We start from the raw sequence: 19,364 nt of genomic DNA, 5'->3' as shown, positions 1-19,364 counted from the left end.
TTATGGAGGCAAGACTTTTTCGGCTATCTGAGTATCAGTAAACAGATTAGAACATGACCAGATATTATAAAGAACAACTCCAGGCATTTCAGAACTGTCTCTGTATCTTGTATCATGCTGTATCACTGCACGAAATTGGTAATGTTCTGAGACTCATGGTTCCTCTGACTGCTAAGGTCACACTGCCATATCATCAATGACAAACTTGTGTCATAGAGCACAAGAGAGGATTGCAACCAGAATACCATTGTTTTGCTGAACCACCTAGTTGAAATGAACATAAAGGTTCTCCAAGTACATTACTTGGGTCATATCATTGAAAAAGGAACAAGAAAAGGTGTAAGAGGGGAGAGTTTCAGTGATTCTGAGAACAAATCTGCCCAGAACACACAGAGAAGTCAGAATGTTCCTAGGAAAGGTTGGGTACTGTAGACAATGGATACCCAACTTTTCCTAGTGGCTAAGCCTTTACTTAGGCTGATACACAAAGATGTGCCTGATCACATCCATTGGACAACACATGCTTGAAAGCATTCCTGGAGCTGGGAGAAAGTGTCTGTCATGCCCAGCACTAGGAATGTCAGATTACCATACGATGTTCACATTGTTTTGAAGTGCAAGGGAGGGCTGCACTCTCTCAGTGCTTACATGGAGGTTCAGAATGACGTGGCTTTTTTTTCAATCCCCCATGACCCCATAGCCTTAGGACTGCTCAGCTGCCTTAAAGGAGTTGCGGTAGTTGGAGTCAGTATTGCAAGATATACAAACATAGCAATGGGGCATCCTTTAACTGTTATGGTCCCTCAGTCTTTCAAAATACGCTTGTCAGAACAAAAACACAGTACATGACCAGCTCCAGACTTACAGAATATGAGCTGCAAATCCTTATTTCAGAGAGCATCACTATGAAATGTTGTCTAGTTTCAAGTCCGTCTATCTAACTGCCATTCCCATTGCCCGAAAATGATGGGGAGTTTGAACATGATTGTCTAGTTGTCGCAGATTTATGCACCAAGGCTAGTCATAATAGACGAACCCTTGATTGAGCCTAAGTATGTAATTTTGTTGTTAGCTCATGTCTAGAAACCAAAGAATGTGTATTGAGAGCAGATTACACTGTCTGTAAAATTCAAGAGGCAGTAAAAGCTTCATGGCTTTGGGGTGTGGTCTCAGCACACGCTGCAGAACAGATTGCCCTTGCAAGAGCTTGCAGTCTCTCAGCCCAATGAAAAGTGACTATATATTACAGATAGTCAGTATTGCTCTGGTATGATCTATGAGTTTGGACAGATATGGTCACAAAGAAGTTTCATGACTTCATTTAGCTCACCTATAAGAAACAGAGAACATGTAAAAAGTTAACTGGAATCACTGCAGTTGCCAACTGAAATTTCAGTTCTTAAATGTACAGCACACAGAAGTGGCAGTGGATATGTCACAGTTGGAAACAGATTTGCTGATGAAGTTGAGCGGTTTTGTCCGCTTACCGGCTTGCACATTTTACAGGGCTTACCTAAATAAACCTGGGGAAAACACAGCTTTTTTAATGTTGGTGTCCGTAGCTGATACATAGGAAGCTCAAGAGATTGTTCCAGAAGCAGAACAGCAGGGTTGTATCAGAGCAGGATGTGGGAAAAATGCAAATGAGATTTGGGTTTCAACAAATGGGAGACCAGTTTTGCACAACAGTTTTTTGTTTCCTATGACACAACATTTCCATGGCCCAACACATCTAGGAAGAGATGCAGTATTGACGGTGTTCAGATAGTATTGGTTTAACTCCTGATTTGGGATGCTTATAGAAGAGTTGTGCATACCGTTGTGTAACATGTCAGCAGAACAATGTAGGAAAAAGAACCTCAGTTATACTAAGCCATGTAAGAAGATCAGGTGGTCCCTTTAACAGATTGCAGATGGACTTTATCCAAATGTCTATTTGTAATGAGCTGAGGTACTTCTAGGCCTGGTCGTAAAACTGTGATCCGTGTTGCGTAGGTTGTAGAATTTGGGCACTTGGTGGTACATGGAGTAGTGATGTTTTCGTGAATTCCGTGCCGCAAATGGAAGGTGAGGAAGAAGAAGGGGACATCCTCATGTAAAGAAGCCCTGTCCCCAGCAGGGTGCCAGAATCACCCACCTCAGCAACCTCACAACGGTACAGGAAGACTCAGAGTTAGATGGAGACACCACAGCATACAGTGACTGCACCATGTCGGGCATCGAGTCACCCACCACCTACATCTCAAAAGTTGCCTGTGTCAGTGGCCCCACAGAAGAAGAAAATACAAGCTACAATTATGGGCATGTTTAGGCAGGCGGGGCCCAATGACTGCAACCACCCAATGGCACGTTTGTTCAATGGGAAGCTGGCAAAAATGTAAGCGCTGGATCTCCCCCTTTTCTTTTGTGGACTGATTGGGATTCTTAAAGTTTGTGGCAGCTCTTTGCCGGAAATGGAAGGTTTGAAGTCAGAGTTATTTTGCCAGAGTTGCTGTTCCAGCACTGCATCATGATGTGCTGCAGTTGGTTGGACGAGCTTTGCAGCAAAGTGTTGTCTATACTATTTTTGACGACAGACAGGTCAGGCAACTGATTACATGTACATCACTGCGCACTAGGGGCCTGATTTATACTTTTTGACTGCAGTTTTGTGTTAAAATGTTTACCACTGGCTAACGCCATTTCTTCAAATTTATACTTTGATGCATGGTGGCGCTAAGAACAGGTAAGAGTCATTTTTCCTGATGCTCACCATTGCGCCTTGTCATAAGGCAAAATGACGTTAACGCAGGAAAAATGACTCTAATCCGGTTTACGACATGGCAAAACGTTGCAAATTGGATTTGCACCATTTTTCACCACAATAGTGTCAAAAAACAACATAAACAGAGCAAACCGTGCTAAGGATCCCCAAAATGGATCCCAGAAGCCAGGAGAGACCCCAGGGAGACCTCACTCAACTGGGAACCAGCCAATAGGACACAGACAAGACCCAGGGGAGAGACAAGAAGAAGAGGAAGTCTGACTTCAGCGCACAGGAGCATGAAATCCTTGTCAGAGATGAGACGGAGCACCAGCATCAAGTATTCATCACCTACAAATTGCCAGTTGTAAGGAGAGAGACAATTTGGCAACAAATTGTGGACAAGATTAACAGTGTGGCAGGGGTCAGGAGAACTGTCACTGAGTGCAAGAAATGCTGGCATGACTGCAAGCGCAGGACATGGGAAAAAATGGCAAGGAACAGGAAGGCAGCACTGCAGACCAGAGGTGGGAGTCCAGCACCGCAAGAGGACCTGGAAGAGATGGAGGAGATGGTTGCAGTTGTCACCCCAGAGGAAATCGTCTCAGGATTCGCAGGACAGCACAGACTACCAGGAAACAACAGATATTCAGGGTAAGTTGCATAGGGGACAGAAATTCCTAAATGTTAGGTGCAAGAAGGGAGAGGTATACACCTACTACTCAATGCATGTCAGCCCTGAAAATCAGGCAGTGGAAAGGGCAAGGGGGCACAGAACGGGTGCATGGGCTGTGCAGGGGCATCCAGGGGAACAGCACAACACAACACCAACAACCTTTGCATGGGGGTACACCGCCATGCCAAGACTGCTGGAAATGCTGAAGCAGACCAGGAGGGTAGGGCAGAATGTAAAAGTGGGCTGCTGTCACAGGACATCTGGTATTGTCAGAATGTAAGCTAGAGGACAATGCCCAGTCTCATGCCAGTGGCTCAAGCCGCATTTACCATTGACAACATTTGCCACTACTACCTGTGCTGTGTGTGTTGGTCAATTAGGAAATGGCAGTTAGGTGCCCATGGCACAAACACACTCAAAATGAGGGATCAGTATGGCTATGTGATCAATCCCCATCAATCCCTATCCAAGTGCAACTCCTGTCAACTGCTCATGGTTATAGACTCAATGACCATCAGGCACTGTCACAACCATTATGAAGTACAACACAGTTATATCATACCCATGCTGCCCATTCCAGAGTCAACCACTGTGCCTGTGTCACAATAGCTGCAATACCACCATGCAACTTCTCAAGTGTTATACTGCCAAGGCAACAGCATTGAGGAGTAGGACATATGTGTGTAGCTAGCTAAACACACCCGCACAGTCATGAGAGGAAATGGAACTCTGCCAGGCCCATCCGTTCAATGCAATGTAGCACACACATGCAAATATAAACATGAGAAACTACCAACGGTGACACATGTATTGTTTCATGGAAATGCGATACATGGAATGGTGGTAGGTCTCAGCACCGTGTAGGTGTACGTGAAAAATGATAGACTGGGACAGGGAGATATTGTTATGTGTGTCGCATGTGGCATCAGCACACCAACAAGCATTGCAAGTCCTCACCATGCTATTGGAAGCAGAGGGAGGGTTGATTCGGACAAGAAGTTGGCAAGCCACAATTTGGACAGACCTCACATCTAGAAGATGTGACGCAGACAATTGGCCAAACTGCCCACACTAAATGTGAAATGCAGGTGGGACATAGCCCTGGGAACCTGCACGCATTCATGACAGGAACAATGCATGGCAACCAAGATTACAATGTACCGCCAGTAGGGAGTCAGTGACATCACATTACAATTGCCACGACACAGCCACACTCATTGCACAATACCTCATTGCAGAGGACAATGGCTCTCCTATGAATCTGTCTGTCCTGGACTACCCGCACAGTCATGAGAGGAAATGGAACTCTGCCAGGCCCATCCGTTCAATGCAATGTAGCACACACATGCAAATATCAACATGAGAAACTACCAACGGTGACACATGTATCGTTTCATGGAAATGCGATACATGGGATGGGGGTAGGTCTCAGCACCGTGTAGGTGTACGTGAAAAATGATAGACTGGGACAGGGAGATATTGTTATGTGTGTTGCATGTGGCATCAGCACACCAACAAGCATTGCAAGGCCTCACCATGCTATTGGAAGCAGAGGGAGGGTTGATTCGGACAAGAAGATGGCAAGCCACAATTTGGACAGAACTCACATCTAGAAGATGTGACGCAGACAATTGGCCAAACTGCCCACACTACATGTGAAATGCCGGTGGGACATAGCCCTGGGAGCCTGCACGCATTCATGACAGGAACAATGCATGGCAACCAAGATTACAATGTACCGCCAATAGGGAGTCAGTGACATCACATTACAATTGCCACGACACAGACACACTCATTGCACAATACCTCATTGCAGAGGACAATGGCTCTCCTGTGAATCTGTCTGTCCTGGACTACCCTGATGACATGGATGACCAGCTGACAACCATCAGTCAGGAAACCCCCCAAGATATCCTGGGAACCCTCCAGATACCACCTCCAGTCGTGAGAAGGAGCACACATGTAGCAGTCATCCCAGAGAGCCCACCCTCCTCCTCAATAGTACGATCTGCCAGCTCAAAAAAACCTCAGGACTCTGATGACAAAGGGACCACCTTTGAGAGGACAGTTGTGGGAGTACAGTGGGAGCTGGCCAAGGAGGTGGGGGTTGGGGTGGAGATGCAAACTATGGCAAACAGCCTTGAGGGGATGCACATGTGTAGAGAAATGGCTCCTTGCTGCAGTTACCCCACAACGTTTTGCTTGATATTGATGCTGACTTGACTTAGAAGTTTGCTGGGACCCTGTTAACCATGCCCCAGCACCAGTGTTCTTTCATTAAAAATGTACCATTGTTTCTGCAGTTGGCACACCCCTGGCACACAGATAAGTCCCTTGGAAAGATACCAGTGGTACCAAGGGCCCTGTAACCAGGGAAGGTCCCTAAGGGCTGCAGCATGTGTTGTGCCACCCTAAGGGACCCCTCACCTTACACATGCACACTGCCATTGCAGATTGTGCATGTTGGTGGGGAGAATAAGGCAAAGTCAACATGACATCCCCCTCAGGATGCCATGCACACAAAATATTGCCTGTGGCATAGGTAAGTCACCCCTCTAGCAGGCCTTAAAGCCCTAAGGCAGGCTGCACTATACCACAGGTGAGGGCATAGCTGCATGAGCAATATGCCCCCACAGTGTCTAAGTCCATTCTTAGACATTGTAAGTACAGTGTGGCCATATTAAGAATATGGTCTGGGAGGTTGTCAAAACGAACTCCAAAGTTCCATGATGGCTACACTGAATACTTGGACGTTTGGTATCAAACTTCTCAGAATAATATACCCACACTGATGGCAGTGTTGGATTTATTAAAAAATGCACACAGAGGGCATCTTAGATGCCCCCTGTATTTTACCCAATCCTTCTGTGCCAGCCTGCCGCTGAGGGATGAGTTTCTGACCTCCTGGGGTGAGAACCTTTGCACTCTCTAAGGCCAGAAACAAAGCCTGCACTGGGTGGAAGTGCTTCTTACCTCCTCCCTGCAGGAACTGTAACCCCTAGCATTGAGCCTCAAAGGCCCAGGCTTTGTGTTACAATACCACAAGGCACTCCAGCTATTGGAGATGCCCGCCACCAGGACACAGCCGCCACTTTTGGCGGCAAGTCTGAGGAGATAATGAGAAAAACAAGGTGGAGTCACCCCCTCTGCCAGGTCGACCCCTAAGGTGACCAGAGCTGAAGTGACCCCTTCCATGGAAAATCCTCCATCTTGTTTTGGAGGATTTACTCAATAGGAATAGGGATGTGCCCCCCCAAAGGGTGGAGGTACAAGGAGGGTGTAGCCACCCTCAAGGACAGTCGCCATTGGCTACTGTCCTCCAGCCCTAACACACCAGTAAATTTAGTATTTAGGGGCAACCCCGAACCCAGGAAAACTGATTTCCTGATGACCTACAAAGATGAAGGACTGCTGACCTGAAAGCCCCATAGTGAAGATGGAGATGACAACTGACTTGGCCCCAGCCCTACCGGCCTGTATCCAGACTCAAAGAACCTGCAACAGCAGCGCATCCAGCGGGACCAGCGATCTCTGCCGACTCAGAGGACTGCCCTGCAACTAAAAAGGATGAAGACACTCCAGAGGACAGCGGCTCAGTCTGAACATCCAAGACGAAACCATCTTTAAAGGGACTCCAGCTTCACTCCTGAAGCGTGAGTCCCCATCACTCTGCACCCGACGCCCCGGCTCATGTCCAGAAGAACCAACACTGCAGCGCAGACCCCCAGGTGACTCCCACGACGTGGCCACTCTGAGGCAACTTCCCTGAAGCCCCACGGCAACACCTGCAGAGAGAATCCAGAGGATCCCCTGACCGGGAATGCCCGCTAACCAAGAACCCGGCGCCTGGAAGAAGCTTTGCACCCACAGCCCCCAGGCCTGAGAGGAACCAACTGCTGGTTTGACCTCTGCACCTGACCGGCCCTGTGTCGCTGGTGCTGGATGTTTGAGGTTGACTTGAACCCCCAACAGTGGGCGACTATATTCCGGAGACTGAACTTGTAAGTGCTTTACTTACCTACTAAACTAACTTGTACTTACTTCCCCCAGGAACTGTTGATTTTTGTGGTGTCCACTTTTAAAAGAGCTTGTTGCCATTTTTGTCAAAACTGAGTACCTTACTGTTTTACTTCAAAGTTCCATATTTACTTATGCCAAGTACCTTACAAGTTATGTACTTACTTGAATTCTGAATCTTGTAATTCTAAAATAAATTAAGAAAATAATATTTTTCTATTAAAAAACCTATTGGCCTGGAGTTAAGTATTTGAGTGTGTGTTCTCATTTATTGCCTGTGTGTGTACAATAAATGGTTAACACCGCCCACCGATAAGCCTAACTGCTTGACCACACTGCCACAAATAGAGCATTACTGATCTATTATTGCCACTATCAACCTCTAAAGGGAACCCCTGGGCTCTGTGCACACTGTCTCTCACTTTGAGATAGTGTATACAGAGCCAGCGTGCTACAGCATGTGCTTGATGACATCTGCAGAACAGTCAGCAGCCATACAAGTAACACAGTCACTACTGCAAGGAGTCCAACAGTGTGTGAGGGATGTCACCACTGCTGTGAGGAAGTTGCCACAACACCTGCCCTCCCAATCTTGCAGCTGTTTGCATGACATCAACCTGGACTGCATGTACCATGAACTGGCCTCCCTCAGGGCTGACATAGCTGCCTACCACAGGGATGTTGCCGCCATACTCAATAATCAGCAGCTTATCCTCGCTGCAGTAATGCCATATGTAGTTCCACAGATGGCAGCTACTGGAAAATTGGAGTCTGCTTCTCCAACCACTGTAGTGCGTGTTGCCCCCTCAAACCAACCAGCACCACCATCAAGGGCAGAGGAGACGACACACACTTCAGAGGATGAAGATGTGCAACAGATCATCTTCACCTGTAGGAGTTCCTGGTAGCACCAGCTCATCCAACATGGGCACTGATTTTCCTTTGTCCTGTGCTTGACAACATGCCAGTATTGCTACAGTTGGTGACATGCACTCTTCACCGACACACTGCTAACCTTACCACTATGGACTGCAATTGTCTCTCACTACTCAGTTGCCAATTCATGTTCCTCTGCACTGAATGACACTTCATCTCAGCATGTCCAATGGAATGTCCCTAAACCTTGCACTTGTGTAGCGTCACAATAGAATGCTTTAAACTAATGGGCTCACAGAGCTGGACTATGTAAATATTGCACTAAAACACTTTAAAATAAACAGCACCTACACAACCACTTTGTCTCTGTGTAATGTGACACATCTACTTTGCTGGAGATCTGTGATGCGTGTAAAATGTCAATGGTCACAGAATGTCAATACCAGAGTGCAGAAATAATGAGGGCAGATATTTACACACAAGGGCCAGGACTTCTAAATCTTCTCTGCTGCTCTTGCTTCATTTGTGAAGTAAAAGTTGCACAAACCTACAAAATATCTTTGTAATTTGTAAGTTTGTGCTGCTGTTGGGTTAAAAAATGAGGCAAATGCAGTGTAACAATAGTATATTTCAGGTCCAAGGTACCTACAAGATGAAACACAATGCTGCCAACATCCCATATAAGAAAGTCATTGTGTATGTGACATTTGCTTCAAAACATACATGCCACACCCACAACATACAGCAGGAATAGCTGTGTAAAAGTGTTTGGCCAAAAACGTCAGCTGGGAGTACAATTAAAACATATAAGTGTGAATTCTGTATACTTGACGTCATCAGAAATTGCCACTACTCAGTTTAGCAGTGTTCACATGAACATCTGGCTGCAGGCAGACATCCCACTGTGCCCAACATTCCAACACAGGACCCAAACGATGACAGCTATAAAATCACACCTACCTGTCCAATACATGGGAACCATAGTCACGTTGAGTGGTGGGTACAATGGCTGGCAGATGCATTGAGCTTTAGCTTTGTTGTAGAAGCCAATGTGACAGCCCGGTTGAAGTGGGAATTAACATGTAAGAGTGGGATGTGGATTCAGGACGGAACACACAGGCCAACAGGAAAATTGGCACTGTACACTCATGTAAAGACCCAGATCCCCAAGCATATTACACATGCCATGAAGGAGTACCTAAAACTTTAATAACTATGTATGAAAGAGAACTTACAACAATGTCACACACCTATACTAACCTCATCTATCCTAACTGTACATCACTCACAAATGGCCCTAACTACCCTACGCTAAACTTACTTACCACATTTAACTAAACACTCTAAACATTTAACCCCCACCCTCTTATATTATGGGACACATGTAGGACAACATATACTAACCTAAACAGATAATAACTAATACTAAACAAATATATATACTTTTGTATTTTTTTTTTAATAGAATACACAAAAGCCCCAACATTAACCCCCAACACACAAACCAACATGTAATAATATGAAACCCTGACTCCCCAACCTCCTTATCCTATCTAAAATACTAGCCTACTCTAACCTATCACTAAACCCCCCAAACCTCCTTCAAAAATGGATAAGGAAAGACGAGGGAGGGGACGGAATTAGGGGTGAGGTAAGGCAGGAGTTCAGAGGTTTGCCCTCCTTAGAGTTTTTTGATGGACTTCAGTCTCTGGCTATTTTCTCATGTCCCTCTGTAGCTGTGATATGATTGCCATGTCCAAAACAGCTGATGTGGTGGTCTGTGTGCCTGACGTAGTTGCTCCTGCAGGTGTCGTGGTCGGGGTGCTGGAATAAGAGGTGCAGCAGGTGTTGTGGGTGTTGGTCCCGAGGTTGAGTGTGCAGCAGGGTTGGGCTGATGAACTACTGGACGCTATGCTACTGGCTGCAGTTGTGGTGGGGGCTCCAACTGTTGTGGCCAATGTCAGTCCCCATTGGCTGAAAGCCTGCCATGCTCCTGTGGCTCTCTCTCTCCGATAGCGTCTTGCCATCATCCGGAACCCAGCCCCCACATCCAATATGTGCCCGTACCTCACTGCCTGCCTCTGGAAATCCCTTATCTCAGTGGCATATACGCTGCCATCTGTAAAAATGAGACAGGCAACCATTAGTGTCATCATTGTGTTATGCATGTACAGATGATAATCTAACACTCTCCCTCAAATTGCACATGCAGTCCAGTTCACAGTACAGATGGTATATTGTCCCTGAGGAATGACATAGCAGCGCTGCCTAACCATCAAGGGGCATATTTATACTCCGTTTGCGCCGATTTTGCGTTGTTTTTTTCGACGCAAATTCGACGCAAAACTAACTCCATATTTATACTTTGGCGTTAGACGCGTCTAGCGCCAAAGTTCATGGAGTTTGCGTCATTTTTTGGCGTGAACACCTTCCTTTCGTTAATGAGATGCAAGGTAGGCGTTCCCGTCTTAAAAAATGACTCCGAGGCATATGCGTCGGATTTATACTACCGGGCAAAAATGATGCCCGGGAGTGGGCGGGTCAAAAAAAACCGCAGTTGCACCTCATTTTAACGCCTGCTCAGGGCAGGCGTTAAGGGACCTGTGGGCTCAGAATGAGCCCAGAGGTGCCCTCCCCTGCCCCCAGGGACACCCCCTGCCACCCTTGCCCACCCCAGGAGGACGCCCAAGGATGGAGGGACCCATCCCAGGGAAGAAAAGGTAAGTTGGGGTAAGTATTTTTTTTAATTTTTTTGGGTGGCATAGGGGGGCCTGATTTGTGCCCCCCTACATGCCACTATGCCCAATGACCATGCCCAGGGGACATAAGTCCCCAGGGCATGGCCATTGGGCAAGGGGGCATGACTCCTGTCTTTGCTAAGACAGGAGTCATGTTAATGGCGTCTGGGCGCCCCAAAAAAATGGCGCAAATCGGTTGAGGCGATTTTTTTGCCTCAGCCTGACTTGCCCCATTTTTGGACGCCCAAACGCCAATTTTCCCTACGCCGGCGCTGCCTGGTGTACGTCGTTTTTTTTTACGCACACCAGGCAGCGCCAGTCGGCTAACGCCGGCTAACGCCATTCAATAAATACGGCGCTCGCATGGCGCTTCAGAATGGTGTTAGCCGGCGCTAATTTTTTTGACGCAAAACTGCGTTAGCGCAGTTTTGCGTCAAAAAGTATAAATACGGGCCCAAGTATTTAACAGCACAGCAAAGCACAACAAGGTGTGTACCAAATAAAGTGATCTGTGCATTGATGTAGTGCAATGTGTCACAATGCAAATGCAGCAAGTACTTCACATGGGCCAGGCCGACTAATCCCTATCATCTGGATCAACTTCAAGGCACCCAAGACCAGTGATTGGTAGATGTAATTGGCAGGATGGTATGATGTTGCTAATCATAAGGACTCAGGCCCTCATTACAACGTTGGCGGTAAAAGGCGCTTACCGCCGTGCAGTAGACCGCCAAAACACCGCCGCGGAATTCCGCCACAGCTATTATGACCCAGTTCGGAATCCACCAAAATTCAGACAACCACACAAGTCCACCACACCAAAGGTCAGTGATAAACTGGCGAAAAAAAAACCTCCACCGTCAGGCCAACAGGAATACGCCGACACTATCACGACCCACGTATCCACGTGGCGGTCTTTCAACCATGGCATTCCATTGGAGGTATACACCGCCGCGCTCAAAATACACACACATCTCCAAAACACATCCACATTGGACAATTCGAAATACACACACCTGATACACATACACACACCACTCCCACACACTCAATACAATATAAAACACTCACCCACATCACCCACATCACCCACATTACGACCACAAATCACGAACGAAAGCCAGAGAGAGACACCACCATCAACAACACTAGCATCCACAAGCACACAACACCATCACCCACATAACTTCCATGCACCTCACACAACACCCCACTACATATCAGCACACTTTTCACCCCAAACACCACCCCACACTTCACCTACACCACCCCATGGCACGGCAAAGACACCCCAGGTTCTCGGAGGAGGAGCTCAGGGTCATGGTGGAGGAAAACGTCCGGGTAGAGCCACAGCTATTCGGATCACAGGTGCAGCACACCTCCATTGCAAGGAAGATGGAGCTATGGCGAAGAATAGTGGACAGGGTCAACGCAGTGGGACAACACCCAAGAAATCGGGAGGACATCAGGAAGAGGTGGAACGACCTACGGGGGAAGGTGTGTTCTGTGGTCTCAAGACGCCATCTGGCAGTTCAGCGGACTGGCGGCGGACCCCCACCTCCTCCCCCACAACTAACAACATGGGAGGAGCAGGTCTTGGCGATTCTGCATCCTGAGGGCCTCGCAGGAGTAGGTGGAGGAATGGACTCTGGTAAGTCAAAACTTTACTATTACATCCCCCACCCTACCTGCATGCCAGCACATACCCCCACCCTCACACTCACCCCCATCACTCCTACTCCTCACAAATGTCCCACTATCACAAACCACCCATCCCAACACCAAGCCCTGCATGCAACACCAAAGCATGGACACCCATCACTAAAGCATGTCCACTGCACATACCCATACACCTCCCTAAACCATCATCACACAAGGTCCCACATAGGAATGCTAGCACTGGGGTACACGGTCACCCACCCATTGCACACCTTGACACACACAGATGCAATAATTATGCTTTTATACCCCTGCAGGACCCCTACAACATCACCGGACAGCAGGGTCCACACATGTCCACACCACCAACAGAAGAGGCCCACAGTGATGACAGCACCTCTGTCCAACTGGATCTAGATGACCAGCCCGGCCCATCGGGGACCTGTGGACAGTCGGTTGCCCTCACACAGTCAAAGGCCACTACAGAGCTTCCCCCCTCTGGAAACACCAGCACAGCACCCACCCAGCGGGCCCATACCTCTGTCCCCAGGACACGTCAATCAGCAGTGTGTCCTCCACTACAGGGAACCCAGGCTAACCCACCACCCCAACAACAACAGGGACCTGGGGGCAGTGGTAGTGGGCACACAGTCCAGGGGATGGAGGCCTAGGAACACAGGGGAACAGGGAGGGCTGCTGTGTGACAGGGGGCGGCCAGGCCCAGGGAAATCACTCTGCACGAGGCCCTCTCCTCCATCATGGGAGCCTACCACCACTCCCAGGAGACGATGGCAACGGTACTGGCCAGGTTTCAGGAGACCCAGCGCCTGCAGGAGTATATGGGCTTCAGGGAGGAACTCAGAACCATCAATTCCACCCTGAGCACCATCGTAGGGACGCTGAAGGAAGTACTCAACACCAGGAGGGACACTGTGGCACTACAAGGGGCCCCTGTCACTAGCCTGGACGATGAACTGCCCACCACCTCTGCCGGCGCTAGTGGACAGGAGGCACCGCCACAGGACCACCACACCAGCACCCCACCCCCTGCAGATGGAGAACCACCTCACAAACGGTCCCTGAGATCCAGGACAAAGACAGAGAACGGTGCCAAGACCCATTGCCAAGAAATGAGAACACCCTGATAGTCATCCTACAGTCCCACTTTGTCACCCTGTCCATCCTCAAACTGCCCTAGCTCCACTTCCTATGCCCATTTGGGCAATGCACCTGTGAGACTAATAGACTGGACTCTGCCATGGACATTCCTTCGCCATCATCCCTCACCATTTTCCAACCCCCTCCAATATTGAGCACTTAAATAAACACCCTTAAAGCACAAAAAAAGCTGGAGTCTGTCTCTGATTTCGAAATACTGTATTAGCAATAACTGTGGCAAAAAGCTTTTTCATTAGTAATGGCAACATACCCATGTCACACAGCTCTAGTCCATGAGGAATCAAAGCAGATGTCACACAGTGGGACCCACATCTGTGAAATCGTAAGGGAAAGTGACAACTCAGTGACCATACACTGGGTGAAAACGGCAGACAGTAGAGAGATAGTAGTGTTTAAGTACATGTAGTAGGCAGTTTTGTATTCTTACCTGTGTGTCCATGGAAATATTGCTGGATCACTGAGTCCCTATTGTCCATGTCTTCTTCCTCTGCTTCCTCATCTTCACTGTCCACAGGCTCCACAGCTGCAACAACACAGCCATCAGGACCATCCTCCTGCAGAAAGGGCACCTGTTGTCGCAAAGCCAAGTTGTGAAGCATACAGCAGGCCACGATGATCTGGCACACCTTCTTTGGTGAGAAGAATAGGGAACCACCTGTCATATGGAGGCACCTGAACCTGGCCTTCAGGAGGCCGAAGGTCCGCTCGATCACCCTCCTAGTTCGCCCATGGGCCTCATTGTAGCGTTCCTCTGCCCTTGTCCTGGGATTCCTCACTGGGGTCAGTAGCCTTTACAGGTTGGGGTAACCAGAGTCACCTGCAAATGGCGAGGGACAACTGTTAGACACACACTAACCTGGGGGGATATCCCCAGACAACCATTCCCACTGTCTAACTTCCAGGTGCTCACCTAATAGCCACACACGGTGCCTCTGGAGTTGACCCATCACATAAGGGATGCTGCTATTCCGCAGGATGTAAGCGTCATGCACTGAGCCAGGGAACATGGCATTTACATGGGAGATGTACTGGTCTGCCAAACATACCATCTGTACATTCATCGAATGATAACCTTTCCGGTTTCTGTACACCTGTTCACTCCTGTGAGGGGGTACGAAAGCCACATGGGTCCCATCAATGGCACCTATGATGTTGGGGATATGTCCCAGGGCATAGAAATCACCTTTCACTGTAGGCAAATCTTCCACCTGAGGGAAAACGATGTAGCTCGGCATGTGTTTCAGCAGGGCAGACAACACTCTGGACAACACATTGGAAAACATAGGCTGGGACATCCCTGATGCTATGGCCACTGTTGTTTGAAATGACCCACTTGCAAGGAAATGGAGCACTGACAGCACCTGCACTTGAGGGGGGATTCCTGTGGGATGGCAGATAGCTGACATCAGGTTTGGCTCCAACTGGGTACACAGTTCCTGGATTGTGGCACGGTCAAGCCTGTATGTGATTATCACATGTCTTTCCTCCATTGTCAACAGGTCCACCAACGGTCGGTACACTGGAGGATGCCGCCATCTCCTCACATGTCCCAGCGGACGGTGCCTATGAAGGACAACAGTGAGCACAGAGTCAAACAACTCAGAGGTACGTACCCACAGCTTACACACAACACCATTCATACTCAAAAAGTGACCTGTATGTGTGTTGATTCTAGGCCTAGGTATGTGTGACGCAGTTGAAAATGAAGCCATGTGGGCCCCTGAAATGGCGGCTGCCTGACCTCTAAAATGGGACAATGGGATGTAAGGTAACTGCGCTGGCGTTGTACACCATCGCGGTAGACGGTCGAAGACTGCGGCGCAATGCTGCATTGGTTAACATTGTACCCTATGGGTCCCAGGAGCCAATGACAATGTACGCCGGCGGTGATGGTACGCACCGCCGCAGACGTGTCTGCCATTTTCTATCTGTTCAATCACTCGATACCTGATCTTCGAAAGGAGAGGACCTACCCTGCAAGTGCTGCTGTGAACTCGGTCTGGAAGATGCAATTGCTCGAGTGTCTGGGGAAAGGGCCCCTGCCTTCACATCGGAGGAGTTGGAGAAACTCATGGACAGGGTCCTCCCCAGTACACGCTACTCTATGGTCCTCCAGACAAACAGGTAAGTACACTAGGAGCATGATGTATGGGCTATGCCTGTGTGGAGAGGGGTGGATGTAAGAAGGAAAGGGGGAGAGTGCGGCGTGCATGAAACGACAGTGAGTGCATGTGCCACATGGCAAGGGTAGGGATGGGGACCAATCACTTTGACGGTGCAGTTGGTAATAACTTTCTCTTCCCCCTGTACAAATCATGTAGGTCAGCGCCCACCAGAAAAAACATAATTGGCGTACCATCGCCAAGGACGTCCGGACCCTGGGGGTCTACCACAGACGGAGCACCCACTGCCAGAAAAGATGGGAGGACATTCGCCGCTGGAGCAAGAAGACAGTGGAGGCTCAGCTGGGCATGGCCTCCCAATGTGGAAGGGGTGCCTGTCGCTCCATGACCCCCTTGATGTTCAGGATCCTGGCGGTGGCATACCCGGCGTTGCATGGGCGCTTGAGGGGATCACAGCAGCCACAAAGGGGTGAGTACACTCCCATTCTGCTGACTTTGACGCAGTGGAGGGGTCTGGGTGGAGGAGGTGGGCTGTGGGTTTCCCTAGGCCAGGGCGATTTCCGTAGGCAAGGTACCTCCGTAAGGCAGGCCATGTGGCACCCCACCCCACCTCTGTAGAGTGACAACCACACCTAGTCATGCCCCTGTGTCATCTATGTGTGCAGATGTTGTCCATAGCCTTGTAGGCCTTTTTCCCAGGAATAGAACAGTGGAGCCTAAGAGCGCGCCGTAGTGCAGGGGGCTTCTGTGTCTGTCGTGTCCGCCAACGGTAGCGGTAATGCATGCACTCAACATGTCTTTCTTCTGTCGTTCCCCCCCTTTTTGTGGTCTCCCTGTTCTTGTGTGCATTAGCATCATCAGGCGGAGGAGCAGTGGCACTGTAGTACCAGGGGGCTGCATCCCACTGGGCTATGGAGGGCCACACTACGGAATTGGACTTCACCAGTGAGACGGAGGGCGAGGGGAGCTCCACGGCGGGTACAGGGGCTGAGACCAGTGACACAGACTCGTCCTCTGATGGGAGCTCCCTTGTGGTGGCGGCAACATCGGTGCCACCCCCATCTACATGTACAGCTGCCACCCCCCCTTCCAGCACCGCCCTCCCAGCAGCCCCTCAGCCTTCGCCCCGTGCCCGCTCACCCGGGAGGGTGGGCATCACCTTCGCCCCAGCACCTCAGGCCGTGCCCCAGTCACCCCTGCTGCCCTCAGTGAGGAGGCCATTGACCTCCTCAGGTCCCTCACTGTTGGGCAGTCTACCATTTTTAATGCCATCCAGGGTGTAGAAAGGCAGTTGCAACAAACCAATGCACTCCTGGAGAGCATTCATTCTGGTCAGGCGGCCCTTCACCAAGCTTTTCAGACTCTGGCCTCAGCACTGATGGCAGCCATTGTCCCTGTTTCTAGCCTCCCCCCTCCAACTTCCTCCACCCCGACCCAATCCCCTGTACCTCATCCTATCCCAAGCACACCTACAGACCAGCATGCACACACGTCAACACACAAGGGAAGCTCAGGCAAACATAAGCACCACACATCCCACAGGCACTCCTGCAAGCATCACACATATGCAGACACATCAACATCCCCTGCCTCCACTGTGTCCCCCTCCTCCTTGTCTCCCTCCTCCCTCCCAGTCTCGTCTACACTCACACCTGCATGCGCTACCTCTACAGCCACTACGTCCCTCTCCAGCACACCCACCACCACACCCCGCTCACATGCAGTCACCACCCCCACTATCATTCACACGTCCCCTGTGTCCTCTCCCAGTGTGTCTGTGACGCCCCCTCCGAAGATACGCAAACGCAAGCACACACCCACCGACCCAACAGCCATCCACCTCACGGCAGCCTCCAGCGCATGCACCTTCACCCAAAGTCAGCAAACTAACACCTCCTACAACCACAACCTCTTCCTCCACTCCCAAACCCACTCCAGCTACCGGTCCCAGTGGGTCAAAAAAACTATTCCTGTCCAACCTTGACCTCTTTCCCACACCTCCCCGACCCCGTCCATCTCATAGGTCCCGAACTAGCACCTCAGCCACAACATCTCCGGGACCAGTGGTGCCTGTAGTCGCCAGAATCTGGAGTGCACCGGCCACCAGGGCAGCCAGTGTGGCACGGAGCCACATCACAGACAGTCCCCCACCTGTGAAGCATCAGAAGTTGGCCAGTGCCCGGCGGGAGAGGGGGAAGACTCCAGCCACCAAAGCCGCTCCCAGGGGTCCCAGTGGGAGCGTGGAGTCAGCTGTGACACCTTCCAAGGTGGGGAAGGGTCACAAGAAACCCGGCAAGTCTGGGAAGAGCAGCACGGCGGAGAAGACCGCCATCATCCCCGCTGCCCAGGAGGCCACCGGCAGCACAAGCCCAGCTGCCCAGGAGGCCACTGCCAGCACCAGCCCAGCTGCCCAGGAGGCCACCGCCAGCACCAGCCCAGCTGCCCAGGAGGCCACCACCAGCACAGGCCCAGCTGCCGAGGAGGCCACCGCCAGCACAAGCCCAGCTGCCCAGGAGGCCACCGCCAGCACCAGCCCACCTGCCCAGGAGGCCACCGCTAGCACCAGCCCAGCTGCCCAGGAAGCCACCACCAGCACAAGCCCAGCTGCCCAGGAGGCCACCGCCAGCACCAGCCCAGCTGCCCAGGAGGCCACCGCCAGCACAAGCCCAGCTGCCCAGGAGGCCACCATCAGCACAAGCCCCGCTGGGTAATGAAGGGCCACCAGCAAAAGCCCCGCTGGGCCATGAAGGACCGCCAGCAAAAGCCCCGCTGGTCCATGAAGGTACGCCAGCACAAGCCCTCTGGGCCATGAAGGACCGCCAGCAAAAGCCACGCTGGGCCATGAAGGACCGCCAGCAAAAGCCACGCTGGGCCACGAAGGACCACCAGCACAAGCCAGCTGGGCCACGAAGGACCGCCAGCAAAAGCCACGCTGGGCCATGAAGGTCTGCCAGCAGCTGAGTCTCTGCAATGGAGACCGCCGTCTCAAGCACCGGTGAACAGGGCACCGCGGCCTGAAGCACCGCTGACCAGGGCGCTGCAGCCTCAAGCACTGCTGAACAGGGCACCGCTGTCTCAAGCACCGCTGAACAGGGCACCGCCGTCTCAAGCACCGCTGAACAGGGCACTGCCATCTCAAGCACCGCTGACCAGGGCACCGCCGCCTCAAGCACCGATGAACAGGGCACCGCCGTCTAAAGCACTGCTGAACAGAGCACCGCCGTCTCAAGCACCGCTAACCAGGGCACCGCCGCCTCAAGCACCGCTGAATAGGGCACTGCCATCTCAAGCACCGCTGAACAGGGCACTGCCGCCTCAAGCACCGCTGAACAGGGCACCGCCGCCTCAAGCAC

Source organism: Pleurodeles waltl, chromosome 7, assembly GCF_031143425.1.
Source record: "Pleurodeles waltl isolate 20211129_DDA chromosome 7, aPleWal1.hap1.20221129, whole genome shotgun sequence".
NCBI lineage: Eukaryota > Metazoa > Chordata > Amphibia > Caudata > Salamandridae > Pleurodeles > Pleurodeles waltl.
This window is presented reverse-complemented; position numbering follows the sequence as displayed.